Below are 16,702 nucleotides of genomic sequence, written 5' to 3'. Positions count from 1 at the left end.
AAGTAGTTTCCTGCTTCCTTCAAAGTCGTTTTGTATTTTTAACTCTTCTTCTGCTCTAATTGTATCTTTACTTTCTTTAACTAATCGTTTAAGTGTCCTGTTGCGATTGATTTTTTTAAATTTCTTACAACTGTGAACGCACCTATGGCACGTGCTTGTCGAACATCGCGCTTCGCGCTCGGTTACTTATTCTTTGCATTTAAAATGCTCGAATAAAACTTTATCAAAAACTCTCATCGTGACACTCGCGCTACGCGCTCGATTTTTGACTAATATTTTTAAATGTATATTTATTTTCTGGATTACCTTACAACAAAAGCTATAATCCTCTCTTTAGAGATTCTTCTCTACCTCGCTTTGTTATATTGAAAATTTTACGTATCTCGCATCTTTTGACGTGATATAGAAATTTTTTGTTTTTTTTGTATCAATTTCAAAAAATTAATGAAAAACGAGGAGTTCTTCCATAAAGTGGTTTAAACAAATGATGTATGAATTTTAAACACAGCAGCTAGTTTAAAATTTTTTTCCGCATTAGATGTCATTTAGCTTAAAATTAAAATTTTTTATAGTCTTTTTGAAAATAAAATCCAAATATTAAGTCTCATTTAAAATTCTTTCAAAACCTTCACTTATTTATCGTCGTTTGTGTTAAAATTACAAGTTTGGATGCATGTCGTTTTTCAAAAATTTAATTTTTTAAATGTTGAACACTATTTTTCACGATTGAAGCAAAAAATACGCATCCTATCAAAAAAAGATTTAAGAAGAATGTGTAGCTCTTTCTTAGTTAAACAAATTTAGTAGTTTGTGTTGCTTTTTCAAAAATCTTATCTTTTCTTTTTATTTTACGAACAAATAAAAATTACGTACCCTATCAAAAAGTGAGTCATAACAAATTTGTAGATTATTTTCGGTAGTACAATTTTGATTTATTCATCTCTATCCGCATCTTGCATAAATTCACTCAAAATGGAATTTTTGATGGTTTTTTTTTTAAACAAAATTTGAATTTTCCTTCTTTTAAAAAAATTCTAAATCTTGCAACGATGATTTTGTAGGGCTTTAAAAAATCAACGTTTTTCTTTTCTTATCTTCTTTTCATATCGGGCGTTGTTTGGCTTAGCATTTTCATTGTCAATTGATTTTAAAAATTGCTTAAGTGTTATATAACTCTGATATTTTTGTTTGAGAAAATAGCCATCGAAATAAATTGTTCAGATTTCTGAATGCTACGAATAGCCACACATAAAATTTTTGAATCTTAAAAAAAGGTAAAAAAATGTTTAGAAAAGCTCTAACTTTTGGAATTTCTATCTCAAATAGCTGATAAACAAACTCGTTCTTTCTTTTATAACCTAAAAATGTGTGCCAAAGCTCGACTTAATCCATTCATTTTTTCGAAAATTATCGTGTTTGCCGGACGGATTAACGGGCAGACTTCGGACAATTCTAAAACTTTCTGAATCATGAATCATGAAAATGTAAAAACGCTTCAAAAATACTGCAATCTGAAAATAATAGTTCAAACATAGATTTGGCAAATAAAAAAATATTATTCAATAAAACTGTGAACATACAGTTTTTGAAGTATTTTTAGGTGAATTTATGAAATTCATGTAAAAGAAAATAAACGTAGAAAACAAAACCCTGCAAAATTATACCTGTCCCTGTTAATGTAAAATATATATTTTTCACCCAAATAAAACCATTGAGTTTTCTAGAGGATATTAATTACAGAATGACAATAAAAAGTTTATTTTATTTTGCATACTGTTATTCTATGAATTGAATTTTGGAAACTTTTTTTTTATAATAAGCTCTCCTTGGAAAAGATTCACTGCAACCCAAATTACTAAATTGAATCTTTGAAAATTAAACTGATAAAAATAAAATTTATATTAGTGCATATTTTACAAGTGAATCACGCATACAATTTGATTATAAAATTATGAATGATGCAAAGTAGAAAAACGGGAAACAATAATCAGTTTAAAAAATTATAGAATCCTTAATAATCCGAAAATCGATTTTTTGCCTGATAGGTCTCTTTTCTCGGCTCGCGTCTCATTTGCTACGTAAAAAAAATTTAATTCGTTTATTGTATTCCGCCCACCGAATCCCAGCTGGGTATCAATATATTTTTTTAATTTGTATGCAATATTCATTAACGCCTACTACGGTTATCGTGCTTTTCAAAAATGCAAAATATTGTTTTAGAGCCGTTCAGTCAACTAAAGAAAAGTGAAATGTCGTTTATAAAAAGACGAAAGTTGGGAAGTTTTTTAATATGTTTCGTTGAGAAAACTTAAAGCGATAAAGTTGTTACTTAAGAGTTTTTAACAGTACATTATGAAAAAGGAACGAAAGGAGCAGATTTTTCTTACGGGTGGGATTACTGCCCCATCAAGAAGATTTTTCCCGTGGGTGTGTTTACTGCCCGAGCGAAGCGAGGACTGTAATCAACTAAGAGAAAAATTTTCTCACGATGGCAATAATTACCCGAGTGAAAAATCTACTTTTGTCCCGTGTTGCATTCAGTATTTTATTCTACTCTTGACCGCGGCCACCTTTTTGCCCTAAAAACCGGGTCCGAGGCAATTTTCTATATTTTTGTTCACGGATCGAAATCTGATAGACGCAAAGCAATTTATATTTTCAATATGACGACCATTGACCAATAAAAACATCACCCCTCTAATTTTAGTTTCGCCCCGCTAATTCTACTTTCACCTCGCAAATTTGACTTTTGCCCCGTAAATACGGTTTGCGGGAAATATATGCTACTCTTGCCCCTATTTTCAGGGGCAAAGGGTTATCATTTCGGTCGAGTGGACAAGCACATGCAATGAACAAGCATATACTTGTCTCTTGTTTGCTCCTAATTTTGTTAATCTAATGACAGAAAATATAGTTTCGTCATGTGTCACACATATCCAATTTGAAACTGCTGACATTTTTTATTCTACGCAAGAAATCTGACTTCGAGTTCTGTAAACATACGCATCATCGGATTTACGAGCTGCACGAACTTGTAAGATATATTCAAATGTTTCCCATTGTTTTGAGAAAATCGATAGAGGTCTGAAACCTTTTTTAGGAAATGCCTTAAATTTTAGGTAGCAACTTTCTTGCTTTGAGTTCTGTAAAAGAACCGCACTGAAAAACTGTTCCCCCTGATGTTTTTTTTTAACGAGATTTCACGAATTTTTTTTTAATTCACTGTACTGCCCTAAAAGAGTATTTGGAGTTTCGGAAGAGTGAGATACCCGTATAATGTACCGAAGAAGAAAATTAGTCTGGTGGACAATATTTGCGCAGCGGAATCCGTGTGTAAATGTTTTTCGTTCCGGGCGCTTTGATTATTTCTCAAATTGTCTTGATTTTCAAAATAAATTGAAAATTTTAATCATGCTTCCATTACCTTATACATTTTTTTCTTATTTTTCTGATTCTTTGTAATAAATTACCTATTTCCAACGGTATATTTGTTCAAAAAGTACCCTTTCTTTTTTAAAATTTTGTCTGGAAATATTTGTGGGGTGATCAATAATCATAAAGGTTCTAAAATAAAATTTAAAAAAAAGCGACACTAAATATTTTAGTATTTATCTTGAAATTATCCTGGAACCACAGACAACCATTATCAATAATACAGCCCACTATCATGCAACTTTCTTTTAGACTTCTTTTGGTCTCAATTAGTGATAATACTTTGTTCTGTGCCTTCGGTCCAGTAGTTAGTGATTCTTACGGTGATTTTCAGTAAAATCTGTAAAAACGTATACTGTCACTATTGTATAAACATGCCACGATTTTCTATCTGTAAACCTCTCAACACCATTGATCAACAGAATTCACCTATGTTTACAGTGAAATCGACATACCATTTCCGAAGCATTTTTTTAACGCTTTTTCACATTTTTTGTCATTAGATTTAGTTTAGTTCCATCTCTGCAGTATTTCAAAATTTTTAAAAATCTAGGTGTCAAATATCAGGGTTAGTTAATAATAGCTACAATTGTTTTGAAATAATCTTTAAAAAAGAGCTTTTATACAAGCTAGGGTCGAGGTTTTTAATTTTTGTATTTTAACAAATATTTTGCAAAGACATTTAAATCTAAATAATCCGTTATTTGATTAAAGTTCAATAACGCATAAGCCAATATGCATTAAAGGAGCTAACAATCACTCACCCATTACTCAGGGTTTTATTGGTCCCTTCTTTTCGTATCGCTGATAACGAATCTAAAGTCAAAATTAAAAAATAAATAACTGACCCAATATCATGAAAGTAATAATGCTTTTTTACGTATGGTCTTTCATATGGCTCAGCCATTAGGAAGTTTAAAATTTTGATTTGAGATTCCTTCTTAGCAAGAAAAAGCACAAAAAACTGTAGAGTTCGTAATTTTAAGCGACCGCACTGATTTTCGTAATAATTAAAACTTTCGGCATACAAACACCATAAGGTAAGGAATTGTATTGCTTTTTAGTATACAGGCTGATGCGGTACTCAATATGCATATTTGTTACATTAATTGAGGACATAAGTATTTTTATTTATTAATACAATCTGTTGGTCAATTAGTTTCTTATTTTTTAGATGTTGGAGGTGCTCAAGAGCTTAGTTCAGCACCACCTGCTGGAGGAGGTGCTGCTCCTATGGACTCTTCTGGGATGGCACCTCCTGGAGGAGCACCGCCTGAAGGAGCACCTCCTGGAGGTGCACCGCCTGCCGGAGCACCACCTGGAGGTGCACCTGCTGCAGAAGGAGGAGCAGAGGCGAAGCAGGGGGAGAGCTCAGGCTCTAGTGGTCAACTTATAGCAGGAGGAATAGGGGCAATCGTAGGAGGAGGAGTTGTAGGAGGAGTAATGCGTTATAAGAATAAAAGAAAACTTAAGGAACTACAAGGAGCACCTCAAGGCTATAATAATCGACCTCCTGGACCACAGGGGTACAATAATGGACCTTCTGGACCTCAGCGGTATAACAATGGACCTTCTGGACCTCAGAGTTATAATAACGGACCTTCTGGACCTCAAGGGTATAACAGACCTCCTGAAAACAACCGATATAATGAAGATAATGATAATGGTGGAAATAATGAAAATACTGGACATGGTCCTTATGGTAGTGGTTCTAATAATAATAATTACGTTTCGCTGAATAATGGTCGAAATAATAGAAATAATGCCGATCATGAAGATGATATGCAAGATGAGTATGGTGAAAGTTTTGGGCAGCATGAACAATCTGTTTTACATCCTGAACGTGAGGAACATAGCGTACCTCCTGGACAACTTCAACCTGCTGCACAATCCACACAAGCTGTACAAGGCGCACCTGCTGGACAAGCTGTGCATCCTACAACTACTGAACAAGCTGGACAAGGCGCCAATTCTAAAAAAGATGAACATCCTGCAACTACTGCACAAGCTGAACATGCTTCAATTTCTACACAAGCTGGGGAGCCTGCAACTGCTGTACAAGCTGATCATGCTTCCACTCCTACACAAGCTGGACAGCCTACAACTACTTTACAATCTGATAATCCTACAAAAACGACTACTACTTCTTCAAAAGGTGAAAATGGTGAACATTCTACAACTACTACTGTACATAGTACATCGGGTACAAATCCTTCAAATGTAGTTGTTGTGAACAGTGTTCATCATATACATGCTTATCCACGTCCGTATTCTTCCATCCCTGTGGCTGGGCGTTAATCTCTTCAAACACAGTAAATACGATTGGTGAATCTAACGCTAATTTCAGGGCACCATGTACCTGCAAAAGAATTAGGTTTGGTAGTGTTTTTGCAGTTTCGTGGTTAAAACAATCGACGATAGTTTTGTACGCTAATTCCGAGCGAGATAAAACCTCATCTTGATATTACCTGCAACAAAAATTGTCTCAGAGTTATCACTGTGATAACAAGAGCCACTTATCCACATGTATCCTTTCCTTTCCACTCGAGTGTTTCTTTCTAAATGAATCCTTCGCTTATTCATGCTTATCATTTTCCAACCACCAGACAATCCAAAATTGACTCTTTCTTTTTCAATTTCAATCTTCTTGTCTGATTGGATCCATTTTTATCTTTTATGAAATATAAGATAGACCTACCTTCGTGGAGGCCAGTCTTTCTATCTAAATAAATCCACAGCTTGCCCGAGTTGAAATATAGGCCCCACTTTGACGCTCCAAGTGCAAGTATTGTCCCTACTTTGCGGCTGTTTATTCTACTAGCTCCTACGTAGCCAATCTCAAAGATATTTTCATTCTATTTTGCTTCTGTATAAGCTTCAGCCCCTAAATTGAAGGTCTTGCCTCTATATTCTTTAGTTTTACTTTTGTCTCATTTAAGGCTACATATTGTCCGTAGAATTATTAAATTCTCTTTTAACGCTTCTAAATTTGAACGCATGAAATATGTGACCTCGTTTCCTAGACGCATGCGCTCTCGTGACATATACTTTGTTGTTTTCACTAAAATTCCATCACCACAGTTTGTGAAAGCAACAGTTTAAATCGTTTCAAATAATAAATATTTAAGTGATAACATCGAAATGGCTTTAAGGGGAAAGAAGTTTGCCCTAATCTGGCGACTGCAATCAAAAGGAAAAATGCCGAATAGCGCTAAAATTTTAAAGATAATTATAAAGAACCCAGATCCAAAATCCCCCAAAAAAGGTATCAAACAAACGAGAATAAACGTCAAAAGAAAAAGGTAAGAAAGTTTCAAATCTTTTTTATTGAGTTTTTTCTGTAACACAAAAAATAACACCAAATTAGTTACCACAGATTCTAAAGAAATAGACGTTCCTTTCACACAATTTTCTTTTGAATTGAAGAATCACGGAATTGATTGATTTCAGATTAAAAATTTAGAAAATAGGGCAAACGCAAAACCTTGAAATTTTAATATTTTGATATTAGATCATAAAAAATAATTTATAGTTAAAAGCATTCAAAATTAAATAATTCAAAATTGCAAACTTTTGAATGTGAACAATTATAAATTCAAAGCAATCAAGATTTTAAAAATTAATATTGAAAACTAAATTGAATCTTTTTTAGTTGAAACTTCTGTTAATCTAGAATTAAAATTTTTTATTACTGAACATCGCCGAATTAAATTATACTAAACAAACTTTCCAACTAAATAATAATTTTAAATTGGGAAACATTAAAAATGAAAAAAGAATATACCTTAGAACTTTGAAACTTAAAGAATTCGAACTTCATTTTAAACTGACTAAATTTATATTCACTAAAAATTGGGATATTAAAACTTTCTAATGATCAAAGCCTTTAATATTTCAATTATTAGTGTTAAATTTAAATCACATTAAAACTAATAATTTTCGAATTGCTAATTAAATTTTCCCAAATTTAACTAATTTTCTTCGAATTTTTAAACCATTAACAAAAGTATAATTTCCTTTAAAAGACAACATATTTCGCTCTCGAGAAATTCTGCGATGTCAAGTGTAGATCGTTGTTGATTTCAAATGGATTCGGTCAGTGATGATTGTTATTCGTTCATTATTCTCCAAAAAACTTAAAATAAAAAATTATTTTTTTAAAATGTCATATTTTCAAACCAATTTATTTCTATATGACGAGGGGTCGATCACTTTAATATTTCTGATGCATTCACTGAATATTGTCATACAGGTATTCTTACAATATTCTGGATATTCTGTATAATCTCAAATATTCTCGATATTCCCAAATATTCTGAAATATCCCGAAATATTCACAAATATTGTGACATATTCCTTAATTTCCCTTTGCGATATACAAGTTTTTAAAGATTCCAAATGATTTAAAATGATTTTTGAAAATGTCAAGAAAATTAAAAATAGTTTATGTATTATCGTGTAATTACGAAATATTTTCAAGTGTTTAAAAGGATTTTCATGAATTTCCAAATGATTTAACGAGATGTACAAATTCTTTTAAATTAACAAAGATTAAAGTTTATAAATGAATTTCAGAAGATTTTAAGTAATTTTTAAGAATTTTAAAAGATTTCAAAAGAATTCCAAAAAGTACGAGAATTTTCAAAAGATTTTAGAGATTATAAAAACCTTTTTATGAGTTTAAGAGATTTTTAGTGATTTTGAAGGATTTTGTGGCATTTCAATCTATTACATATAGTATCCAAAATCTGTAAAGGAATTAAAAATATTACGAGAAATTTTAAATAGTTTGCAAACAATTTTAAAGATTTTAAGGATCTTCATTTAATTGAAAAATATTTGTATGTATTCAAAGAGATTTTCGCAGAAGTTTCAAGGGATTTAACGGGAGTTATTTTATTTTAAAATTTTCAAGTTTATCCTTTGAAATCTATTAAATTCCTGAAAATTTATATTAAATTTTTGTAATCTTTTAAAACATATTGAAATATTTTTGGATTTAATTTAAGTATTGTTTAAGCACATAAAATATACAATAATAATTTGTAATATTTCTGAAATCTAAATAAACATATTATCATAATCGTAGCAGTATTTTTTACAAAATGGGTCACAAAAATTTGCAGATGGTCATTCACATCTGCAGTTTATATTTCAGATTTCTTTCATACTTCAAGCTATAGGCTAGCCGACAGGCTTTAGGTGTTAGAAATGCGAAACAAGAACTAAGCTTCCATTTTGACGCCCCAAATGGAAGATTTGGAAATTTGTGCCCATAAGGGCGCTGAAGTAGGCGCGAAAATTGTATGGGAATATCCTCTACTTTACTTCCTTAGCCCCTAAAAATATTAGCGTGAAGTGTGTTAAAGCAAGGGCCTATATTTCGACTAAGGTGTCCACCTTCAACCTTTTCTATCCATTGGCCAATAACAAATTTCGTCTATGTTTTTTAATTCCTTTTTTGTTATCCAAGTGAATCCATTTATAATTTTTTTTTAATGTAACATAGCCCTATCTTCTTGAATCCCAGTTTTTCTATGTAAATGAATCCCTCGTTTATCCAAGTGTATCCTTAGCGAGGCGCGCGCTAGTTGATGTACATCCCTGATTTAATACCGGCAGGTTCCCAGTAGGAGGCTGACTGTAAAAGACAGGCACAAGTAAAATCATTAGCACCGTCTATAACTAGAGGGTCAGTAGACGCCTTTGCATACTCCTCCCTATACCCCCACTTCCTTCTCTTCTTCTTTTCCTATCTTTCCTTCTATAAAATAAATTAACAAATTTTTGTGGGGTTTTCCCGCTAGCGGGCTTTTTTCCACACAGAATTAACGTCACTTTTAATTCCAGTCATGTCAAATTTCGCTCAGATTGTGTAACAATGCCCAAACCGGTAACGCACAACAACTTCTTTCAGTCCGATCATTCTTCGGGGAGATCATTAATCGTGAGTGCACGAATGGCGTCGCTTCGCCGCGCCAGCTACCCACTCCCGTGCTTTGGATCTCACAAGAGGAGGCGATGGTTGGGGCCTATTCATCCCCACCCCTTTTTCTTTTTTCTTTTGATTTTGCAGATTTCGAATTCCGGCGAGTGAATCGTAAAGCTCGGGAATTCTGTTCTTAGGTATATAAACCCTTGCTGATTTAATGCTATTGTGCGGGAGTTTTAAGTTCGAAATTTATTATTATTTCGAAACGGATAAGAATGCTACATTTTTAGTACATTCCAATGGATAGAAGTTAAAACGATATGTATTTGATAGTGGGTAGTCTGAGATACATAAAGATATACATTTGTAAACATAATAAAAGATAGTCCCATGTGACCACCATGGATAGTGAGTGATAGAGAAAGATAGAGAGCGTGACCACCATGTATACAAAAAGATAGACAGTTGTGGCTGTGAGGAATACAGTCAGGGATACAAAGAGATAGATCTAAGTACAAAGGAGGGATAGGGCGTGGAAAGAAAAATATAGAGTTTGTGGGATGCAAAGTGTGTATTTGGAAAGGAATGGATATTTCTATCTTTTTCTATCTTTTTGAATCTTTTTACTTCCAGCAGGGTAACTCAAGAAACCTTTTTCCAATTACGAGTATATTTGTAGTAGACATTTGACGAGGAGTTATCAATGTTTCACAAATGAGGAGACTCTTTAAAGATGAAAAATTCTACACGTTTTTGTCACCCGATGAGGCTATAGCTCATAATTCGTTTAAGTTAGCTGTTTCAGAATTCCTCGGAAATAATTTAAACTGCAAGGAAAAGAAAAGTCCTACAGATTTGCTAAATAATTAGTTCATTTATCATCTTAATTTTCTTGGAAGAGTTATTACATATAGATGTGAAAATATTTCTCAACGATTTGTAGCTCAGTTTTTAAATCGACGAAAAGTAAGTCAATGTGCTTCGTAGATTTAAATATATCGTACATTTTATTTATAACTAAGAGAATTTAAATATTATCATAATGTAAAAGCATCTGAAGTGTTTAATATATATTTATAGTGTGGGTACCAACTTTATATATTGAGCTAGGAATTCTAGAAAATAGTTATTTGAAAATTGTAATGTGTTTTTAAATGTAGAATTACACTATTTCATCTATGGTTGCACATGTAAGCATACGGAAACTTAAATAAATGTCTTGTCAGAATGCGAACGCTGCTTTTTGACATTCTCTGTATATATTTTTTATTATTTGTAATATATTATAAGTGATTAAATTTTTTTGCATTTTTCTAAATTTCAAGTTAAATCTTAGTGTCAATTATTGAAATTCAATAGTTTTTTATTATAATTTAAACCAAAAATCAGGGTAGCCGCTGGAACGACCAGGAATGTTTCAAATTTTCAGAAATATCATATGTCCAACTTTGATTCCAACCGATTTTCAAATAATTAGTTAAATTATGTTCTTTTTAAAATTATAATATCCTTCCGTTTAGAATGAGTATTTCGAAAATCTTGCACTTTAAAGATTTCATATTTCAGATTTTAATTTTTAAGCCTTCATTTAGATGTAAAGAATTTTAAAATGCAGTTTACAGGCATAAACCATTAAAATTAGAAGCCTTTGAAATCGAAGATTTTGGATAAAAAACATTTTTAGTTGATCAGCTGTGAATGTAAATAAATTAATGATTTTCAAAATTGAACTTTACTTTAAAATTTAAAAGTTGAATACTGATTGATTTTAAAAGTAGATTCGCAGTCCGTTCACAATTTTAGAATCACCAGATTCTATTTTTAAAAATTAAACTGTTCAAATTGGAAACTCTGATTAGTTAAAACAAGGAAAATGTGCAACTGAAGCTTAATGAACTATTCCTAGTTATTATATAATTTTTGAATAATATATTAATAACTAAATGATTTTATTAAATTTTAAATATTGTTTCAGTCTGAAATATTCCACTTACAAACCATTCAATCTTGAATGTTTTAATTAAGAGAACTAACAATTACTTAATATACATACTTATTTGACGTGTTATAAAAAATAAGTAATTATAATTTAAATATTTAAAACTAAACTTCAAACATTACGATTTAAATTGCTCCAACTGAAGGAAATTTAATGTGTAAGTCAAATTTTTTAATTTTTATGTGTGAGAATAGTTGACGTACGAATTTGAAACGAAATATAGATTTTGGCAGATGTCGAGCAAAAGATTGATCAAATCATCAAAAATAAATGTGAGAGATTTTAAGGAAATTTGTTTAATTTGGCAGGATTTTAAAAATAATTTACAAAAAATTGGAATAATAGTTAAGCTGGGGCGGTGCGACTACACCTACCGACAGATAGCGCCATCGTTAAGCGGCTAGAAGAGCAACAGATGGCGCCACTGTCAAAGTGTTGGTTCTGTTCCGTGCCAAATTACTGACAGTTGGTAAAACAACGAGGTTTTGCTTTATGCTAAGATACCCTTAATTGATAAAATAATTAATTACCATTATTCGGCAAAACATGTTACTTGATAAGTAATGCAAGTTGTTGAATTTGTATATAATAAACTTACTATAATTCGTTAAGGTAGGCAGGCCAGTAAATTTGTAAGTCACAATTTTACTATAGGTTGGTAAAGCAGGGACCGTCAGTAATACGCATCACTAGCCACAGAAACAGCCTCTGTCAACGAGTGTTTTTCTGTTTCAACAATTGACTTGGTAAAATTGAGTAAATAACACAAAACAAAAATCTCACATATTAATTTCAACTAATCAATAAATATGAATAACAATATTTAAAGAATAAAATGTGATTTATTTATTTTAAAAATTATTCACAATTTATTTAATATTTACAAATTAAAAATTAGTGAATAGTCTACATAATTATTTAAATTGTAGCTTCTCAGCAGCAGGAGCTTCCCGTATTTTACCCAGAATTTAGAATGTGCTGGAACTCTCACGAGTCTCGTATGTAGGTAAGTATTAAATGTAAGTTTCAGTTCAACAGATATCCTGTTTCCATACTTTATCTGCATCTGCTAAATCCTTGTCACTACTGTAACGTTGTGGCCACCTACATTATAGATCCCACCCCAGATCACTTTCACAATGAAATAACATTACCACGTGAATCCATGGCCGGCACGAACTCCAATTATATTAAGTATTGCATTAATTTAAACGTTGTTGCAGGTAATTGTGTGGAAGAATGAAAGAAATTATAAATATAATCTGTTTGTATTTGATTTATGTGGATTTAAACACCGCTGTATGAAATATAAAATACCTATATTGAACCTGTATTGTATCACCTGTGGACGAGAGTAAGTAACGTCCTGCCTTCGGCTGTCGAATATCGTTCTTCTCCTTTTTGAAAATCCGGCAGGGATTAACACTGCCATCCTACTCTTACTAAGGTAAACACTTGGCACTTCACCTACCCACACCACGGGTCACTCAACGCACTGAGTCGCGACCACTATGGACTTCCAACAGGCGGCCGGAAAGATAGAATGGAACTGACTGTCAAAATTTAGTTGCCGCCATCTTGGCCGGCCAGCTCTACAGCCACCGGAATCGGTCAAGTCCTTTCCGCCAGTTGCAACATCTTCTGATAGCGTTGAGGGCAGCACACGCTGGGCGAAATCGAGGGAAAACGAGCGAAGAGGGGAGAAAAATGCAGTAGAACTGCAAAATCATTAGGACAACTTCTGTTCTGCAGCCAAGGTATGCGTTGTCAATTTCGTCCTCCAGTTGAGTATTTAGAGGGATATTTTAGTTCAGTTTGAGTGTGATGAATTAGGTTTTGTTTAAACTCTTTATTATAAACTAGTGAAATGGAGATAATTTATGTATTATCAAATTAATTTTATTTGAAGTTGAAATCTCATTCAATGTCTTTTTCTTTTTTAATTCTTTTCAAACATGGGGTGTTTTTCTGTGACTTTTCCTCGCCCCATAAATTTCTCTGCCGAATAAGCTAAAAATCTAAAATTTTAATAACCTGTTTTTCCCCATGACTGGAAAAGGTATTAGACTACATAACTCGTTTTTAAATCAGGCCAAACAGCAGCGTCGTTGATAGGTAGCCTTCCTCTTCACAACAAAAATACACCGCCATTACTTTCTTTAAGGCCATGTGACGAGTGGGTCGCGTGACCAGATTCCTACCTTGTCGACACTTTTTTTATTTCATAAGTTATTGTAACTTGAAGTGCCACATCGACTTGATAATTTGAGATAATAAGTAAGAAGCACTAAGAAAGAACTAAATCGAACGTTTAGTTTAAAAAGAACGTTTAAATCGGTCAAAATGTCCAGCCAGAATCGTATTTTGAACTAAAAAATGTAAAAAAGTTGTTAACAATTATTAAAAGCCCCAAATTATTGATAATTCTTTAATACTTTGGAAGCGAATTCCATATCCGTAAAATATTATGAAAATTGCAGTTGAAAAATTCTTGAAAATAATCGTCTTCAAATATTAGTAAACTAGTTCAAATTTTCGTGATATTTTAATATTTTAAGTGCCACCTTCAGTCCCATAAATTCAAATTTATTTTTCTACCATACAATTTAGTAGCAATTGATTGAAATTATTTTTTAGGCAAAAACTTTAAAAATTTGAAATTGTAAACAATGCAAGTGTATTAACCGAGAGTTCGAGAAATTCAAGGAATTTATTACAGTAATATAATTCAAAAATTTATGGAATTCAACAAATTGAAATAATTCCAAAAGTTAAAAAAATTCAGAAATTTGGGATATCAAGGATTTCGTAGAATTTAGGGAATTTGTTAAATTCAGGGAATTTGTTAAATTCAGGGAATTTGAGGAATTTCTACAATTAGAGGCATTTAAGGAACTCATGGAGTTTTAAGCGTCACTTCAAAAGGTTTTTTTTCAACATCAATAAAGATTTTTTTGCAAAATGGCTTTCATTTATTTTTGTATATAATAAGAGAAGTCACCAAAGAAATTTCTTTGAACCATCTAAATACTGACCTAGTGGCACATTCTATCCGGGTCGTAATACAGTCTTCGAATAAATTTATGCTTTTTAAATGAATTCAAACAACTTTTACAACATAAAGTAACATCTTGAATTAATTTTTATGAAAATTTTTTAAAATAATTTGAGTATCAGAAATTTAGGATTCCGTGGTCTTGAAGCACATCCGTCCGAAAGACTAAAAATTTTGAGAAACTCCGAGTGTATTTGACGTTTTAAATTATCCCAACTGTTTTAAATTTTCTATATTGGACGTGAATATTATGAAAATAAATTGATTCGCGGGACAGGCAAATGTTTTAGAAAAGTGATGACAGTTTGAGAAAAACACTTGAGAGATTATTAGGGTATGGAATATGCGCTTTGAGAAATTTTATTTCTTCTTGATTTTCGAAATTAGGTTTAAAAAATTGTGAAAAATATCCTGTAATGAGTGAACTTGAAACTTTAAAGTGTCAACAAAATCTAACAGCTGGAGTGCGCACGACGTAGACATGCCATGTCATGGTTACGTGGGTTTCTGAACTTGCCACCTTAACATTTTTTTTATCAGACATATTTCTTGACAGATGACTTTTATTTCAAGCCTATTTTTATCCACTAATCGAAAAAAAAATTATTAGATTGGCAGCCCACACTGGAAAAAGAACTTCTGAATCAATTTAATATTGGTTTGAAGCATCAAACGGTGCTGCCAGGCTCGTATAATCAATTCAAAAGCATATGCTATCGTCTCATTATTTTCTTCATTCAAATAAAATATTACTGAATTATTCAAAAATTGATTAGACTGATTGATTAGTTTTGTGTTAGACATTTTATTTAACTGAAAATTTTAAAAGCTTCCATGTCGATAATTAAACGAAAAAATTCTCTTTTTGAAATAGAGGTATTAAAAAAACACAGAACGTCAGACCTATGCCATAATTAAGGGCTTATTTGAGGCTCACTTAATACCCAGAATCCAAATTTAAAGCAATGCATTTTTTTTAATGCATGGTGCTGCCAGCTTTACGTGAAGCTAGCAGGACCATGGTAGAAATATTCGTTAAATAAAATTTTTTCTTTCGCAGGAATTGAGGGCTTATCACACGCTCTTGCATCACCCACTGCGGAATTTTTCAAAAACAAACTCTATCATAAATAAACTACTCCAAAAATTAAATATGCACTAATCTGAAAATTGAGTACACCAGAATTAAAAGCTCACCTTAGGCTAACCAACGCCCCCAAAATCAATTTCCCAAAACAATTTCTTAACACTAAAAAACTATCCCTTACTTAAAAGTGCCAATAAAGTGCACTAAATATGCACTAATAATAAAAACGAGAACTTTAGCATTAAAGAATCAGTAAAGTCTCTTGCATGAACCACAACGCTATTTTTTCAAAGACAACCCCTTTCATAAAAAAATACCGTAAAAATTAAATACGTATTAATCTGAAAATTCAGTACACCATAATTATAAGCTCATTTTAGGCTCTCTAACGCCCTTTAAATCAATTTTATAACACCATCCCTTGAAATTGAAAAACTACCTCTAGCTTAAAAGTGCTGATAAAGTGCAGTAAATATGCGCTAATCATCAAACTGAGTACATCAGAATAAAGGATCATTAAAAGCTCTTGCATGCCCCAAGACGCAATTTTTAAAAACAACCCTTATGATAAAAAAACTACCCTAAAAATACAATTAGCATTAATCTGAAAATTGAGTACATCAGAATTGAAGGCTGATTTTAGACTCTCCAACGACCTTATACTAAATTTTCCAAAACCATTCCTTGACATTAAAAAACTACCCCTTACTTAAAAGTGCTGATCAAGTGCACTAAATATGTACCAATAATAAAACTGAGTATACCAGAATTCAAGGATCATTGAAAGCTCTTGCATGACCCATGGCAAAATTTTCCAAAAACAACCCCTATCATAAAAAACTACCCTAAAAATTCAATATACATGATCTGCAAATTAAGTCCACCAGAATTAAAGGCTCATTTTAGGCTCTCCAACGGCCCCTAAAATCAATTTTTAAAAACCATCCCTTGATTGTAGAAAACAAACCCTTGGTCAAAAGTGCACAAGCTAAAAATTATAATTTTTATCAATTGACGGGTACAAATTTTATAGATATAGTTTTGTACTACTGAATGATTGGAAAATCGTTTAGTAATTACTGCAATAAGCATTCCTCAAAATCTTTAGTAGAAGACTGCTAATTTATTTAGTAAGATTTCGTATTTAAATTACTAAGACTTCCTAATTGAAACAGTATTATTTCAACTGATTACAAT

The sequence above is a fragment of the Belonocnema kinseyi genome, chromosome 6 (assembly GCF_010883055.1).
Source record: "Belonocnema kinseyi isolate 2016_QV_RU_SX_M_011 chromosome 6, B_treatae_v1, whole genome shotgun sequence".
Lineage (NCBI taxonomy): Eukaryota > Metazoa > Arthropoda > Insecta > Hymenoptera > Cynipidae > Belonocnema > Belonocnema kinseyi.
Note: the sequence above shows the minus strand (reverse complement) of the source record.